At 35.9% G+C, this 18,956-nt stretch overlaps 1 protein-coding gene across 2 annotated transcripts in view; it reads left to right on the top strand.

Moving 5' to 3' along the window:
* CDH19 (cadherin 19) overlaps window positions 1-18,956 on the top strand; it is a 159,212-nt gene that overhangs the window by 36,567 nt on the left and 103,689 nt on the right. The gene's annotated exons all lie outside the window — the stretch shown is intronic.

An 18,956-nucleotide genomic window follows, 5' to 3' on the forward strand; every position in this document is an offset into this window, starting at 1 on the left:
AAAAAAAAAAGAAGAATAGTAGCTCTAAAACAAAATAGCAGGCTCATGAACATTCTCTCTGCCATTAGTCGTTCATTCAGAATGTGAATGGTTGTTTCCTGGGAATATTCTCGGATTGAAAGAAATGTGAGTTTTTTAACATCCTACTCACCTTAAGTGAGCACGAAGTAAAAAATGCCTTGCATTGCCATCCACCGTGTGTTCCCTAGTTATTAACGCACCATGCTCAGGTCCTTGGTTGTCACTGAATATGGAAAATCTGCCAAATTATTTTCAACAATATCTAGCTACAGTGGGATCTACTAGATGTTAATATGATTTCTAGTTTTATCAAAAGTCATAGGTTCAATAAACATTAAACTATATTTGCTTGATTCTTAGTGAGTTAACATATATCTTTTTTTTTTCAGAAAATCTGCACAAAAGTATGATAATTTTCACCCAACAATAATTAATTATAGTTCTTTTCCCAGGTGCTGTCGTTAAAGACGGTTATGCCTCTAGACTCAGAACTGTCTGAAGAAATCCGCACTATTTAACAATTTTGGATAAAGAAAAATATCTGGAGGGCAATGTATACTTTGTTCTCCACTTTAGAATGTGCAAATATGAGAAGCTAGTTTCTATTTTTTTTTTTTGCAATTATTAACTTTTTCTTGAATGAGTTAAGATGATTACAGCTAAATTCCGTAACACTTGTCAGTCAGAAATTTAAGAATGCCTGAAGCAATCTGAAACTACTTGAGCTGCTTTGGGCTATTTTAGAAAATAATTTGATACATTTGTGTGTGTGTGTGTGTGTGTGTGTGTGTGTGTGTGCGCGCGTGTGTGCGCGCGCGCATTCCAGAGGGGTACGACCCCTTTATTTAATGGCTGTAGCTTAAATTCTTACGGGAGTACCGTGGTGTGGAGTTTGGCATGAAATATGGGAGAATGCATGAAGAAATGGGTAACTAGGAATCATCAACGCTCTGATTTTCTTTTAATTATCAGGGTTTGTTGTAAATGGATATAGATTCAAGAAGTTATTATTGCTCGCATTATTTTCAGGATGCTCATCATTATATACTTGCTGAGCATCTCGCTCTGCACCTAGCATTTCTTCTTTAAAATCATGACTTAGCTGGCTGATAAGGGAAGACTTCACACATTTTTATCAGCCCGTACTATGGCAGGACAGATTGCTATGACAGGTAGAAAAGATGCCCCCCTAAATGCCGATTCTCCTCGCACAATTGGTTCATCATCTTGACAGACAATTCAGCCCAAAAAGCGAGAAAAGTATTTTTGGATGGGGCTAGCTTTTTTTTTTCTTGACAGCACATACCATCATTATTGTCAAAACTGGCTGGAAACATAGACACAAACCTATTGTGTGCTTTTTTCTTTGGCAGAGTTAGAATAATTGCTGTTATATGGCGGCATATACACCTAGTCTATTCCATTATCCAATTTCTCGTAACACACAGAAAGCATTCACATGCATAATAGTTTTCCAATTACGAGTTAAAAGTCAAACCTTTTCTTCAAATACAAAATTCTAAACAAAGAACAGTGAGTAAAGAATCAGGTTATACAACTTATCCACTAAGCACAGATCATTTTTAAATGTGTGAGCTAACAAAGCGATTTCTCTCATTGTACCTCAGTTTCTCATCTGTAAAGTAAGGGTGGTAATAATACTCTTTCTATTTCAGTCACAGGAAGCAGCACATGGGTACCATGTGTTTAAGTGCTGAAAAACTCAACACGTCTTTATGAATGTGAGGCCATTTGCCATTATCATTATATTACTCTTTATTGCATCTCTTCATAAATCCTAGACACAATTATGAGGACAAGAGAGTTTCTCACTGGGTTAGTCATTGGGCCCCCCCCTTTATTGTGCATCACACAGGTAATAAGAAGGTTTAGAAAATTCGAGAACCCCAAGAGGGAAAAGTATTATGCCTAAGAGCTAATATGGTTAAAGAAAGGAGAGTAATGAGAGAACTAGCTCAAGTGGAATAGAGAGACCAGTGGAGTGTGTGTGTGTGTGTGTGTGTGTGTGTGTGTGTGTGTGTGTGTGTGTAGTAGTAGTGTGAGAGAGAGAGAGAGAGAGAGAAATTGTAGCTTAGTGTATGTACATCAAGAGTTAGAATCGGGAACAGGTGTCAGCAGTGTGTGAAAGAGGATTTGGGAGAAACAAACAAGGCCAGGACTCAGGTGAGCTAATTTGTGCCCGTGGAAGATTGCATCCTGTATTATGTAAAACTTTACTGTTTTCATCATTAATTATTTTTCCATTAACTATTAATTTTTCAATAGTGCATTAAGGTAAAATATTACTTTATTTATTACTGAGGATTTTCATACCTACTTAGATTTTGGACCTAAGGTTTAAGCCTCGTGTGCCTCTCCCTGCCCTGACTTGGCAACAGAGATGGGCTTTTAGAAGTTTCTTTTTCTTTTAAAAATTACAGACAATTAAATCTCTGTTTATCATTTTCTCTATGGTCTTATGTAAAATAAGGTGAATGTATTTCAAATATTTTTTGGAGGTCATCATATCTTTGAAGGTGCCTCCGTTGAAAGGTGGAGTCATAAGCCAGTTTGTTTTCCATTGTTGCTGTTTTAGATTTTATTTTGTTTGTAAGGAATTGCGTAAGATATACTAAAAACACCAACTCAGAAATCAGAAGAATCCCCAATGAGGTCCTTACTTTCAAGTTGCGTGATGTCTATTGGTAATTAAAAGCTAGTTGTGCCTTCCTTCAGAAGCAAAAAGAAAGGAAGAAGGAAGGGGGACGGAGGGAGGGAGGAAGAAAGGAAGGAAGGAAGAAATTCGGGTTTGAAAACGATTACGTAACTTGTTTGTGGTCACAGAGCCAGCTGAGTTATTTTTCACTTCAAACCTTTCGTTGTCACTGTATTCCATGTATCAACGATAAATATTAGCTCACAATCCAATTCAGGCACTGGGGCTTTACCACTTCTGCATCTTTCATTCTAGCAATTTCTCAGTGATTTTAATCCTTTGGAGACTTAAGATAAGTGCTTCTTTTGAAAGACACAGGTAACCTCTCCTAATTCCTGAGGACCAAAGGAAATATTTCCCAAAGATAACATTTGACCTATATCATCGCAGCCAGATGAAGAATGATTTTTTTTTTTTTTTTTTTTTTACTTTATAGGGTTTCTGCAAACAAAAATGAACCCCAGACTATAACTTAAATAGCACAGCTGGACAGCGCAGTGACCCGGGAGAACAGCGTGCTCACCTCTGTTTCCCCCGGCTGCCAGTCACACACCTCGTTTCTGACTCAGTGGGGGTCTCGTGTCCAGCACCCAGCACACATTCCGGAGAGAGGAGTACAGTGCTAGCATCCCGATGGCGAGGTGATGTAGGGAACCAGGATCTTTGACTTTCATTATTCCAATTAATCTCTTCATTGAGAGTAGTTGTTGTCATAGAGCTTGAAAGCTGCGACTCAAAATGTCCCTAAAACACTTATCCTGAACGTGTGAACAAAGTCACCCCTACCACCACTTAGCCCCCTGCCCCCCCACACACACACGCATAATTGCTAGAATACAAAGAGTGAGTAATAAAATCAACAACAAATTTGACCTCAGTTAGGAGAAATCAATTGGGATTGCAAGCTGTGTTTTTTTTTTCAATAATGACTAGTATATCGGGTGGGCATGGGAAGTGTCTGGAAGTAAGATTATCAAGGAATAATACTGTTAGTTGGGGGGAGATGAAGATGGCTCTTATGACTTACTCCAAAACGTCTCTCTAGTCTGAGTGTCAGGATCTATTCCCTGGGTGTAAGGGCTCCTTCCATAGGGCAGAGCGGAAGCCCCCGTGGCCGTCCAGCAGCGGCCTTCCTCCTGCAGCCAGGGTACGCTTAGCACACAGGACACGACTGGTGAGCTGTCCGGTGCTTCTGACAAAGAAGACTGTTCCCGTGCGACACGTTTCTCCTTTTCCTCTTAGGATGAGTTTTGTTAGAATTTTGTAGTCTGGGAGGAGGCGGCTCATGTAGCTTGTCCACCAGATCACATGACATTTCTCAATGTCACGTATGAATAAAGCTGAGATTCAAGCTTTGGTTCCCAACCCTGATTCCTGGCTATAGCACTGGGCAAAGATAATGTCAGTATCCTCCATTAGACCATATGCGATTTGAGGACAGGCATTGTGCTGAATTAATCTTTGAATTTCTAGAATTCATTACAATTCCTGAAAAATACTTGGCATTCAATAAATGTCGCTAATCCAGTGACATTAATTAAGCTGACATGAACTTATTTTCACACAAAATTCTGACTCTTGTTTTATTTATAAATCAGTAGTTATAATCTCAATGAATAAAGATTTTTAAAAATCAGGGATTAATCTCAGTTAAAATTCTTAAATATTGAGAAGAATTAAATAGTGTATCCATTTGCTAGGACTGCTAAAAACAAAATGCCACAGACTGGTTGGCTTAAACCACAGTAATTTACTTAGTTCTGGAGGCAGGAAGTCCCAGCTCAGGATGTTGGCAGGTTTGCTTTTCCCAAGACCTCTGTCTTTGTCTTGTGTATGGTCACCTTGCTGTGTCCTCACATGGCCTCTCTCGTGTGTGTGTGTGTGTGTGTGTAGAAAGAGATGGGAGTGTCTCTCTTATAAGGACATCAGTCCCACTAGAATAAAGTCTCACTCTTAAGACTTTATTTAACTTTAATTACCTCTTCAAAGGCCCTCTCTTCAAATACAGTGGCATCCAAGATTAGGGTTTCAATACATGTATTTTGGGAGAAGATAATTCTGTCCATAATAAACAGAATGAGATATAGGTTTTAGTTTGTTTCAAGTAAATTTTAATTACTTTATTCATATTTAGATCACTGAGAAATAAAATATTTTCTACCTCTATATTTTAAATTATGCTTTATAAATTTCCATCTGAAGACACTATATCTGCTATAGGTTTTTCGATCATTTCATGACAAATATAGTTGAACACACATAGTTAAGGTACAAGGAATATATGATGCACTATGCTGAATGTAATTTCACAGTGTCTTTATTCAGTAAAGAAGCTGGAATCAAAAGGATGTGACATTATAATTTCAATGTACCGTTTTGTTAAAGATGCTTTATATCACTTTTCATAACATACTCTCTTGCCAAAAAAGGTAAATAGCTTTATCTTTGTTCTGTCTGAGAGTTCCATGTATAAGAAAGGTTTGCTTAGGAATCTACAAATGCGACTCATGCTATTATTTTGTGATGTCAATGATACATGACATGTTAAATCGCATAAGACTCAAAGTGAGTTTATCTTGACATTCATGAGTAATGACATTTATAGAGAGTAAAAAAATGAAATGGCTTATTGTTTTGTTTTCTCAGATTTCAGAAATGTTAATGAAGGCTTCTGAATCAATATAAAAGTGGAAAACACAGACATTTAGATGTTGTACAAGTTAAATGGATTTATTATGCTTCAACTTCCAAAACATTTACCGCATCCTAGATTGTACACAAACAATGGAATTGTGGCTTTGTTTTGACATACAAGCAACAAATGTACAAATGAAAGACCCTGTGAAATCTTTCATCTGTGATAATCTTCAACATATGTTTAGTGGCAGTGTCTGATTTTAAATGCCATCTAAACATAGTCACATCTAGGTGTTGTTTTGCCAGATTTTATATTAGTATGTTTCTTAGCCCCTTAGAAGAATGATAATATCTTTAAAACTAAATAAAAGCATGCCTGGGTGAGCCAATTTTTTAAAGATACAGAGAACTGATTTTTTTCAGCAGCTACATAATTCTCTAGATGATAATTAGATCACTTTGGAAATATTTAACTCATCTGTGGAGACATAAGATAACTACAACTTTAATTCTATACTAAATATATTAAAAATCAATAAATCCGTAATTAATAGAATCCTACATTAATGTAACAGTGAGTAGGCATACTCTATAGAATCACTTCTACAAAATGGAAGAAAAATAGATGTTTTTGTTATTGTGTTAGTCAATATTACATATGTTATTTCTATTGTTGTAAACACCTTTTGATGTAGAATGTTGTATTCTTATTTTAATAATAAGAGAATAAGGTAAACATGTTTTTTAATATCAGCTACATAGCTTGTGAAAAGGTGGATAGAGATTGAAATTTAGGTCTGCGAAACTGCGATGGAAGAGGATCGTATGTTCCTTTTAATACTTTTGTTCACGATTTGTACTGGGCAGATTGAATCAATAGCAATATGACATGGCACATAACATACTGTGGGACCCAGACTTATTGCAGAGTACGGACGGACTCTCTGGGCAAGCACAGACTTCCTACCAGCAGCCCAACGCCTTTTCCGGTTTCAGGGGAAACAAAATAAATGTGTGCAAAATGAACAAAATAAGATAGTGAAGAAACGAATGCTTATTTCTGTTGTCTTTCCTTGACTAAATAGTTTAGTCAAAGTGCAACGCCATTCTCAGTTCAGCGTCCCATATTAAGAATAATTGAAAAGTTTGTAGTCAGGACAAGTACTACTTCCATTCCTATTTTTCTTCCTCTCAAATATACATCTCTCTCTCTTGCTCTATTATTCCTTTGTAGCTAAAGACTATACTTACTAGTATTAATAGCTATTTTTTTTAATTGCTTGATTTCCTAAGTTTAATAAGCATAATTTTTATTAAATTCGAGCGTTTAGTTCATAGACATGCTGGTCTTATCTTACTGGCTCAAGGGTGTTATAAAGGCATTGAATTATTAGTCTTCATATATAACAACTAGAGAACGATCTATTTTAGAAAAACGATTCATAATGATCCTATTAACTCTATATTTCACAATAAGATGAAGTTGCTTCCTGCCACTGTTAAATGGTAAATATATAACAACCTTTCTGAGAAATCAGAATCCTATCAAGAAGTGGTTCAGATTTCACATGTTATGGATTTAAGGCATACGCTCAATCTGGCTTTTGTGTTATGTCATTCTATAAGGAATATTGACTCTTATTTAAGTTAAAGTTAATAATTACTGTATGAGCAGGCAAGAAAAATGGCATTTTGTTTTTTGTTAAGAGAATTCAGTGGAATGATACTGCAGTTTAGACAACATGACTACAAATTATGAGTTTGGTAAGAGCAATGTTACGAGGCAAGTCATTCATAAAAGCAGAGCACAGTGTAGCCTTTGAGGACATCGGCTGTCGAGAACGGGACCTGAATGGCCCTAGTGTTCCCAAGTTGCTGATTTGGAAACAAAGCGTTGAGATCACAAAAATGGCATTTTGAAACAAATTTGCCTTTATATTCTCTGGTCATAGCCTTGGGATATGAATCATTTTCCAAGGAACATTCCAAAATAAGGGAAGAGTTCATCACAAGAGAGAGAAAAAAAAAAATACACCATGAGTGGAATGATAAGAAAATGTTCCTGAAAACATCACCACTTTGCTCATAGGCATGTTTCATGGTTGCTTTTTTTCTTAGTGCAAAATGTAAATATATAGATTGGAAAAAAGTACAAAGAAAAAAAATATTTAGAACTGTGCTGGTTTATGGAGAGTGATGTAGCAAAACAGATGGCGGGGAAATGATGTCGTGAAAGCAGGAAGAATCCACAAGGGGCAGGTACCAGCGGCAGGGTTCTCACAAATCCCCTGAGCTGTATGTTTTTCACTTCTGACTTACAGCCTTTATTTTCTTCTCCATCCTTATTAGTTGTCCTTGCTGTTCTCCTCTTAATCAGTGCCAAACATCTGGTTTCAAATATAGGAGAAAAGAGTCAACATGAATTTGCATCTGAAGTAGAAAAACGCAAATCACGTAGAGAAGAAAATAAGAAACTGAAATAATTTTGGTATATTATCCATATATACCTACTGACTGGTTGATAAATTAACTCAGAAACTATAAGTCTTATTCCAAGTTCTTGTGACAACTAACAAGTGGGCAAATTGCATAAGCTCCATCAACTTCCATTTTTTTTTTTTTTTTTTTTTGTCTATAAATAGATGGAGTTAAACTCATGGTCCTTGTGCTTCTAGTTTGTAAAAATATTGTAAAGTTTTCAAGTACTCTGTGCATTGACATTGATTTGAAGTGATCTATATTATAAACAGTCCAAATGGCAATCAAAAATAGTAAGGGATGTCTAAAACAATAAACTATGAGAGAAACAGAGATATCTCTCTGTTTCTCTTATTTCAATGTTGCTAAGAGGAAACAAAGGTGAAATCTAAATTAGACTCTTAAGACAGTAGTTTTTTATCAGATATTATCTGAGACCCTAAAGAGGGCAGATAAGTAGACTAGAAATAAAGAAAAGAGTTAAGAAAGGCTGATCCAAGAATAACCTAGATGCTGTGCCCTTCCCCACTATAAGATTTTGCTCAAAAAGTATATAGATTGATGAGTTGGTTGGAATGAGAATCTCATAAGTCATTATATTGTAGGAGTAGACATAGGAAAGTGAATACCACTCATTAAACATTTGTGAAACTGAAGACAATTCTATTGTTCACATATATTAGCTACCCTTTGAATCTCTGAATGTGACAAATATTTAAGGTACATCCAGTTTGGACATTTTTTTAACATAATATTTATCATAAAAATCTTATATTTAGAAACCCAGGTACATTTATAAAGATGTCAACACCAACTTCATGTTCATTAGTTGTTCTCTGTGAAATAGTATTCAAATCCTTCAGGAAAATAGGTGTGAAAAACACTGATACGGAAAAATAAACTTGAATATAATAGAAACACAGAAGGGCTTTCATTATAAGCTCAGTTAGAGGTATATCTTAAGGTCACCATAGGCAAGAATCACTGGCACTTACAATCTCATTGCTCAGCCCACATACTTCCAGACTGTACTCATTTCTTTTTCTATTCAATCCCTGCCCTGAGGTAGGGACCAGACCTCTCCCCTGTCTTTAGGATACCTTCAAACAGGTGACCTCCCCGCTACTTCCATTAAGGGGCCCTTCAGTTGAGTCCTGACGTCCACACTAGGAAATGTCTGAGCTCCTTCTGCTTCCAAGAATGTTTAATTCTGAGTATAACTTCGTGTTTTGAGTCACCCCTATCTTGGTTGAAAAATCAGATGATTCTTGGTTTCCTAGGCATCATAAATTCTGTGATTCCTGTAAAGTTTGCTACACATTTTTCAAGGTGAATTTCATTTTTATTTTCTCCATTGTCATTATATTTCCTGCATTTTAGTGTTATCTTTTTATTCTTATGCCTACATATATTACATTTTCTCTTTACCTCTAATACACTTAGAGCAATATACACAAACCCAAAGACACGCACACACACAGAGTCAAGATTTATTAAATCTCAACTTGTGTGAGGATGTGTGCTCAGTGATATTATCATCTCTAGTTAGAAGGTGGCGTGAATGAGGCTTTGATTAAGTAAGTGGCTTGGGATCATGGCTAGCGGAGGCAAAGCGTGGATCTGAACCGTATTAGACTTCGAGCCAGTACCTTTCACCAATTTGCAGGTATAAATCTGTCATTTTATATCATTCCATGTATAGGTATTTACATCTGCTGAGAGGATCAGAAATCTATAATTTAGACCAAATTTAACTTTTTAATGTTTCATCTTGTTGTTTTTCCTCAGTTATCATTTACGTGTGTGCTTCGGAATTTGTGGTTTGTTCTGTGCTGCACGTGTGAATGTGACAAACAGTGGACACCTGTTGCTTCTGTGCGTGGTTATAACCCATGTGCTGCATGTGTGAGTGCCCCGTTTACCTGCAGTGTCAAAGCACTGGTCAAATTGTGACCAGGATTTTGCTTTGATCAGGCACAGAAGCCTTAGCCTGTCATTTTCCAGATCAGGTCCCTCCGTTGTCTGCTCGTTCTAGGAAAAGACAGACTGGTCAGAAGCGAACCTTGACTTCTAGGAGCTCAAATCTAGTAGGAAAGAAAAGACAAAGATAAAAGTAGGTGAGGGAATAAAACTAAAAAAATAGAATAGAATAGCACGTCCTTGGGAGAAGGCGGCCCCGCGCCCCACCTCGTTCTTCATCCCCTCGCCCTGGATATCTTTCTCAGACACGTGTGCTATGCCCTGTGTCCCTGCATGGTTATCTTGGCACATCCTGTCCCCGGATGCAGGGACCGGAGCGGCAGCTGCCCAGGAGGTGTGCAAGAATTGCTCGAGGCAAGATTCCTGAGCACCCACTGTGAACTGAGTCATAAGGGCATCTGTGTTATTTTGTTCCACCTATGAACCACCATCCTGTAATAAATACTAGGCTATAATTGATTGATTAATGGAGACTAAGGTAGTCTATCTTTGTCAGGCGCCTTTGGTTGGTAACTGTCTGATCTACCCAACAGTGGCTCAGGGTCTGCCGCAGACGTCTAGGAACCAGAGCAGGGCCTGAACACCAGGAACCTCGAGACCCATCGGATAAGGTTATCGCACTTTGACGAGGGCTTCGCCCACCCCCATCCCCATTATTTGTAGAATGTGTTTGCCGTAACAATGCTGAATTTTGTTATTATGGCTTAAAACATGCACCTTCCCTAAACCTACTCATGTAGCAAGACATGACACTGGGTTGACCCTCGAAGCTCTCTTATTGGTGACACATAGTAGGTCTCTCTGTTCTTCCCACAGGACGCTGTGTGTGCCAATTGTGCCATTTACCCAAACATATCGATATGTTAATTGGCCTGAATTCCTTTCTTTTGGAAAATAGGCTATTTGAGAACAAGGATGAGGTTCATTCATCCTTGCAATTTTAACACCAGACCCAATACCTGTCACGTATCGGGTACCCGAAAAAAGCTTGAACTAACTATATTTGGAATGAAATAGGAGGACCCTCTTGTTTTTCAGACGATCCTCTCGATTTTAACTTTTCGCTGGTATTTCTAAACAATGTTTCCAAAATCTGCGATAACTCTGCCCTTCAATAAGATAAATTCTACAGGAAACCCCTCAAGTTCTATAATAAACAGCTACTCAAAAGGGCAGATCTCTGAGCCTAAGTGAATGAGCTGCTTCTTGTGCTTTGCTTGCAAAGCAACCTACTGTTGGCACAACTCCTGCTGTGTTTTCGCTCCACTTCTGATTGAGATGGGCCAGCATGAACTATCTCTTCGTATTGATTCCCAGCAGTTAACAATTATACCACATAGCTCGATCTTGTTTCTCAGTCTTCTGTCCGGCTTGTAAACTTCAGGATAGTACATGCTGAAATTGACTATCTGTGATATAAACAGAGGTTCATTCACAAGAAGTACGAGCATTTACTCTATTCTCTGCTTTCTGAAATTGTGCTTATTTCCCACCTGGTTTTTAATGTCGTTAAACTCATTCATTCTGGAAAAAATATATGCACAATTGTAGCGAGTTTATAATCTTTTCTATAAGACATTGCATACCTCACACAGTAATTTTTTTGAGGGAGAAGGGGGGATTTCAATAAAGATACTGTTGTATTGTTAAAATAAAGTATTTTGAATAAAATGACAATGGAAAAGATGGCTCCCTTATAAAGATTCTGAACAGCTATTGACAATATAATCTGACGCTGAGAAGAAAATAAATAAGTAATGGTATAAAGAAAACAGTTAATGATTAATATAGCAAATACTTAGCTAACATTTTCTAATTAGTTGTGCTGATTTGTTACGTATGTAGCAGATATATAATGTATTCCTAGTTCTGTTTCGCTTTTCAATTTAGAGACAGAATAGTGAGAGAGATTCAGAGATAGAAGAGTACAAAGCTCTGTAGGGTCGAGGAAAGCTTCCTAGACTCACTCCCCACTACTCCCGTACTTCCTAGAGGCCTCAGAACGTGGTTTTCTGTTTTCTCCCATGTATACCTTCCCTTAAAACTGAAATTCCAGCTCTTCCAAAGACCAGGGAAAGCCCACCTCCATGCCATCTGAAGCATCGACTTTCATCACCATTAAGATGCGTAAAACTGTAAGGCAGTTAGCTGGTAGGCAGCGATCTTTCTCGGGCTGGAATTCAGAAAGGGCTCTGACTGATGCTAATATTTGATATATTGGGCAGATTGAAAGAATGACACTCAGTAAAGCCAACTGACGCAACTATTGATTTTGAACAAATATGGCTTCGAGCATAATATAAACACAAATTTATTTGTCTCCCATTTTACTTTAAACCTCATTGAATGGAGCAAACATTTATCCTGCCTCAGATGAAATGTCTGCCACCCTGTGAATTTACAGCTCAGTTTAAGATAAATGGGTGTATGTTTTCTCATTAATGTCTCCAGGTTGGGTTTGGTCAGCTGAAGAGAGTGTGATTAGAGTCAGCTCTCTCCCTCACCTCTTCCCTCACTCTATAATCTCTGTTTCAGACCCTATCGGGGAGAGACAGGGAGAAGTGTGTCTACTGACTCAGCCTGAGAAAGAAAATAATTTAAAATTTAAATTATTACTTTTTAAATTAAATGTATTGGGGTGCCATTGGTTCATGAAATTATATAGGTTTCAAGTGTGTAATTCGATAATTATTCATCTCTGTATTTCATTGTGTGCTCACCACCCAAAGTTAAATTTCCTTTTGTCACCATGTATTTGACCCTTTACCCTTATCTACCCCTGTCTCCACCTTCCCTCTGGTAACCACTAAACTATTTTCCGTGTCCACGAGTCTCTGATTGTTTGTCTTGATTGTTTGTTACTTTCAGTTTTACATCTCACATACCATGCAATACTTGTTTAGAATATGTCTACTATTTGCTGAATACAAAAATTAAACAGATCGTTTCAAAGGATTAATTACACCAAATATGTCATTCAAAGGGCAAAAAAAAAAAAAACCCTCTATTTTTTTTCTTTTACATTTAACAAATTCTTCCTTATTTTCCTGTCTTCAACCATTGTTTCCACTTCCGTTCTCTTTAATTCCATTTCTGACCTCAGTTGCTTTCATTGCTCTGACCTTTGACCACTCAACTGGAGGGTCCCTCACTCTCCCTGTTTTTTTACACATTGTGAAACTGAACTGGCACATAGCCTGTGAGGAGGCTCAGAGAACGTGTCTGATTGAAGTAACAGATGGGGCAGAGCAAGTCAGAGTAGGGTGAATCTAAACTGGGGAGAGTCTCAGAAAAAGTGAACACAGTCCAGATTTCACAGACAGGCAATAGAAGCCATTCTATATTCTAAAGCAGGACTAAGTTTAGTCCTCTTAGATATTAAACGTAACTCATTTTTGAGCACTTAATCCTTTCATACGTATTAAAATTTACTCTCAGTACTGATGTTAAAGTTCTATTAAAACAAAGACTTTGCACCATTAAAAAAAATACTGAAAAGAAACCATTGTATTAATAATTTTATATGATGACTAGTGAAAATTTTAAAAGGTGGTGTGATATAATTTATAAGAGGTAAATGAAATTCCCTGATGTTGACTGTAAAACATGTGATTTATAAAAATCTAATTTCTTTTCTACTTTACTGACATTTCAGAAATACAGAGGATACATTTAAATATGAGGAGAAATTATGAATCTGGTTCCCACAATTAAATAACTCCTCCTCTCTCCTGTTTCTCTGTTTCTATAAAGCACACATAAATCCACATGGACATTTATTAGACTCAGAAAAATTTACACACGCAGATACAATCTTTATATCATTCTATTTGAAACATCTCTTATTGAATTGGTTTTATTTCCATAATCTTAACCTATGGTAGGATTATTACTTTTTCTTATTGTCTATAGAAATGTTGAAGGATTTAATCCCTCAGACATAGAGATTTCACCTATTCATTCCATATCCTGCTAAAAGGATGTACAATTCTATTTTTAAATAATATTATGAGATCTCAAATAAAATAACATTTCAATTTGCTCTTGATTTTTTTAAAGCTCAAAACACTGGCTACTTGTTTATTTAATTTGTTTAAGTTATGAAAAAATGCTTACCCTTGGAGAAATACACTAGGTGGTCTAAGTACTCTTTAGGTGTTGATATTTACATTTAGAAATAAATTTGCATAGAAGAGAATCTAGCAATCTAGAAATCTAGGAAGTATGAGAAAGAGTGGTCAGGGAAAAAGGAGAGTCAAATAAAAAGCAAACACACACACATTTTTAAAAAACGAGATTCCACCTTCCTCAGATTCTTCTGACAGATCAAATGAGACATAAACAGCCAACTGCCCATTGCATGCAGCAACGTGGAAGGCACTGGTAGAGTTGAGAGTGGTGACAGATGAGGGTAAGAGAAAGAGATAAGGGGACTGGATTTTATTCAGCAGAGAGAGGGCTGTGACAGTACACAAAGAGTAAAAGCAACTTTGCCAGGACATACTAACATGAAGAGGGCAGAACTGAGCAGTGGAGGGATGTGTGAGGTCAGGGAAGATTTTTAAATAATATTGTATTGTATCATCTTTGTATGTTTATGTGAATAGTCTCACTTAAATAATAGAAAAAAATTGAGGCTAATTTCTGAATTTTTTTTTATATAGAATTGTTGGAGATTTATTGCAAAAGTAGAGTGCTTGACCTTATAGATACAGGACAGTTATTCCATTTTAACAAGAAGAAAGACAAAGAATAAGGTGCATTTATGGGTCCAGACAGAGTGGGAAATTTAATGAACCGTTAAGATGAACCATTGGCAAGATGAACCATTCCCTTTGGTTGCTCTTTTTCCCTAGTGAAATAATTCAAGGACAAAATCTATGAATATGAAAAGAGGAGACTATGATGGAGATGTAAAGGGACAAATAGTTGAAACAATCCTTTTTCTTTAGAATGGGAGAGTGTTTTAACTAAAGAGAATTAGGAAGCTTGTTCACCCATGCTGAGAAGTCGTAGTGATAAATTTATAGTGAGATAAATCAAAATGGTTACCATTCCACCTTGAACTACTCAAACATAGGAACCTTTCAAGGTAAATGTAAGAGAGAGAGAAGGAAAAAGGAGTTGAAGATGTGTGCGAAGGAATAATTAATTTTAGAAGCTTTGGAATCCTACCTGAAAATGGAAAAATGTGGAAATATGAGGGAGGCGATGGGCAGTAAATAATTGGTAGACTTAATGGATTAGAAGTTCTTATAGGGGCAAATAATTTTTGTAGAAATTTGTGATTTGAATTAAATTTAGCATTTCATTTTAGTTTTCACAAATTTAATTTTCTATTGACTTAGCGATGACTGCGTTAACTTGTTAAGTGATTGCTCTGGGGATTGTATTATTCATTTTTAACTTATCACAGTGTACTTGAAGTTTCTACTATACTATTTTATATAAAATAAACTTGAAGCAGACTAGTTACTATTCTCCCACCATATGTGGGTACATATACTATAACCACTGTGATACAGAGTGATAATATTTGCTTTAAACAAGTACATATCATTTAAATAAATTAAGAGGAAAATGCATATTTACAAAATATTTTCCCATGTATTTGCCATTTCTGATATTCTTTATTCCTTGCTACCAATCTGAGTTTCCTTCTGAGGTCAGTACGCCTCCTGCTGAAGACAGTGTTTTAGTGTTTCTCAAAGTACAGGTCTGTTGGTAAAAAAGTTCCTCATTTTTTTATCTTAAAATGGGATTTTTACTTTTAAATATTTCTTCTGGATAGTGTTCTTTTTTTCCCAGAACTTTACAGATATATTTCTACTGTCTTCTATTCTGATCTTTCTTATTTCTGGTAAGAAGTCAGAGGTAGTTTGTCTCATGCTTCTCTTATATGTGATCTATCATTTTTCTCTGACCAATTTAAGGATTTTTCCCCTTTATTTTTGGTTTTTAATAGTTGCACTGTTATATTCTTAAGAGAATTTATTTTCTATTTACCTTCAGATTTGGTTGGAAAGTTTGTGGTTTTCATCAAATCTAGGAAATTTTCAGTCATTCTTTAAAAAAATTTTGCCCCATTTTTTTTTTCCCTGCACCTCCATTTATATTGTTTCGGTGTTCACTGAGGCTCTCCTCATTTTTCTTTTTAGTTTTTTATTTTTCTCTTTCCTTTTTCTGAAAATTAAATGATTTTCTATTATTCTATATTCAAGTTCACTGAGCCTAATTTTTGGCATACTCTGGCTGATCTTAAGCCCTTTCAGTGAATTTTAAAGTTCATACAGGGTAAATTTCAGTTTTAGTATGTCTATTTGTTCTGTTGGGATTTTTTTTTTTCTGTTACTCTGCTGAGATTCCTCATTTGTCCCAAAACCATAATTTCTTTTTAACCGTTTAAACATAAAAATGTTACTCTAGGGTTTTATCTGCTAATTTTGATACCTGGATCTTCCTGGGGTTGACTTCCATTGAAAGACATCTATCTCACATCCAGAATCTATATTGTCAGAGAAATGCTAGAAATACACAACTTCCACTCTAAAGACCCTTCTGTAGAGCAGCGTCCTGTGATATTGGCTGATAAAAATCATAATTTACACTAGTGTTGAAGAGTTGATGAGTTGAGGCTTGGATCAACAGAGATGAGCAGGAATTTTTGAAGATATATAAGAAGTTTTGATTAGTTCTGAGGGTATTGGAGAGAGAGTTAGATAATCAGGGCAAATTATAGTTTCCTTCTCTCAACTGCATGTTTATCCAATATTCGTGATTTAGAAAATGTGCTGTTATAATTCCCAATGACTAACTGACTTCATGACATGGAAATTTTGATCACACTGGCTGACTAAATAGCTAAAGCACTTGCATTCTTAAGCAACAAAGACTTTACTTTGATGTAATTGCCCTTAGCAGGAATAAAAGGAGAACTTTGTAGGAGAAGAGTTATTTTCAAATAAATATAATTTGCTTTGAGAAAGTTATTTACTGACACATATAAATTGAATGGCTTCAAAAGTAGAGTTTAGAACATATTGTGGTAAAAAATATTAAATGATTTTTTTTAAGTTTTAAATAGATGAAGTTCGAGTCATTAGTTTATCTAATTTAACTGTTGCCTTTGGAATTTTGGAATTTCGTTTTTAAAATAAAGAGGGAAAATAGATTTATCCTTTTTTTTCTTTTAAGGTCAGGTATTATAAAAATTATGTATAATTTTCTACACAAAGAGAAAGAGATAGCACATTTGCTTTTTCCTCATGAATAACACTTTATTATAATTTAAATACTAAATATATTGAATAATATACAATTACAATTTTATAATCTAGAACTTAATTTTATAATGTAGAATTTATGCTTAAGTTTGGGGGATATCATCAAGTTTGATGAATATACATCAAACTTTATACAGTATACAAATATGTGTACACTTGGCAGCTTTTAACAGACCGTATATTGGCTGATGTAATAAGTAAAAACAATAAAATCTTCCTTATAATTGTATGTAAAAATAACACAAGCCCCTTACATTAGAGAGTAAAAAATATAAAGAAATTTTAAGCCATAATTGTTTAAACGATGAAAGAAAAAAATTGAAAAACAAAATTATTTTATTATATGTATTATTATCAATTTTTTTTTATATCTAAACATTGATGGCTTTAATTATAACAGTGAATTTTTCCTTATCTGAAAAGTTTTTTAGTACCTCTCTTGTAAGCTATAACAAAGAAACAAAAGTAAATACTCCCAAGCATCAGAATTTTTAAAGGATCTATTCTATGTCTCTTTACTTAAATGGTTGGAGAACTGGATGTAGATGCTGTAAAAGGGAATAAAGTCAGTTGTTAACATTTTAGATGAAACAAGTTGAATAGTATTATTAATATGTTTTAATGCTCTTTAGAGGCAGGAGAGATATTAAAAATATTTAACAACAGGCTGACAGTGACACCAACCAATAACAATCAGTTCCACATCCAGTCAATATGGAACCATGAACCATCAGAAAAAATGCCATCTGGCAAAAAGTGGCCAGGCTCTCCTGGTGTAGCTGGTGGACTATCAGGCCAATAAGTACCATGGCTATAGCTACTTTTTAGAAAAGAAGTAAAACAGACCAGGGAGCATACCCAGAAAAATAATCCTGTTTGAGTAATTGTTTTAAAGCATAGAAAGATGGAAGGAAATATTTAATGGAACTAATCATTCCTAGTACTTCATATTGAAAGTTTAAAGTCTTGTTTATTGGATCTTCTAGATTTTTAGGTTCTTTCATTCGCGCGTGTCTGTGTGTGTATTATGAGCTCTAACATTTCTTTCAAATCGCCTTTGATTCTTACTCTCCTCACCCGACTACCAGCCCCACGTCTGTACCTTCTTACGTGATGTCATGCGGGTTACCTTTGTTCCCTGAGTCTGGACACGACCACCTCGCTCATTTGCTCCCAGTTGGTTTTCATATCATCTATCACCATGTCAAACTTATGCCTTCACATCCCAGTTCAAGATTCATGGTCAGCATATCTTATCTCTTTTATAGCCTGAAGCCTATATCTATGACAAAGTGGGGTTCGTAAGTTGATTTTTTATTTTTCAGATTGGATGCAAGAATGATTTTTCAGGAGTTATTTGTAGAGACTGCTTATTTCTCCAGTCCTGCATGGGTCATACTGTAAAACAGCTAACTTCTGCAGCACAATGAAGCATTTACAAACACTGTTTCTGACATTCTGATTTAGTATACGCCTTCTTATAAAACCGATTTTTTTGGTTTTGATTGAGAGCACTTATTTTTCAGTCTCCATTTAAAGTGGCTAGTTTCCTAGCAATGTTCCACAAAGGATTCACAACTACTCAAATATAACTTCCAATTTGAAGCAGTCACTTAACTTCCTTAGGAAGATCGAGGTGCTTCTTTTATGTTTGCATGGTGCGCTGTAGCTAACTCCTACTTCAGTTATCTCATTGTCATCATTGTTCGTTCCTGTGTCTATCACTTGCACTATTCTGTGACATCTGAGTCGGGAGACTGTATTTCCTGACTTTTCAGACCCCTTCCTGCTGCCCAATTAGGAAAATCAAGAACATTATTCCTCACCTTACGGCTCACGTG

Source organism: Pteropus medius, unplaced genomic scaffold (genome assembly GCF_902729225.1).
Source record: "Pteropus medius unplaced genomic scaffold, Ma_sr-lr_union100, whole genome shotgun sequence".
Classification (NCBI taxonomy): domain Eukaryota; kingdom Metazoa; phylum Chordata; class Mammalia; order Chiroptera; family Pteropodidae; genus Pteropus; species Pteropus medius.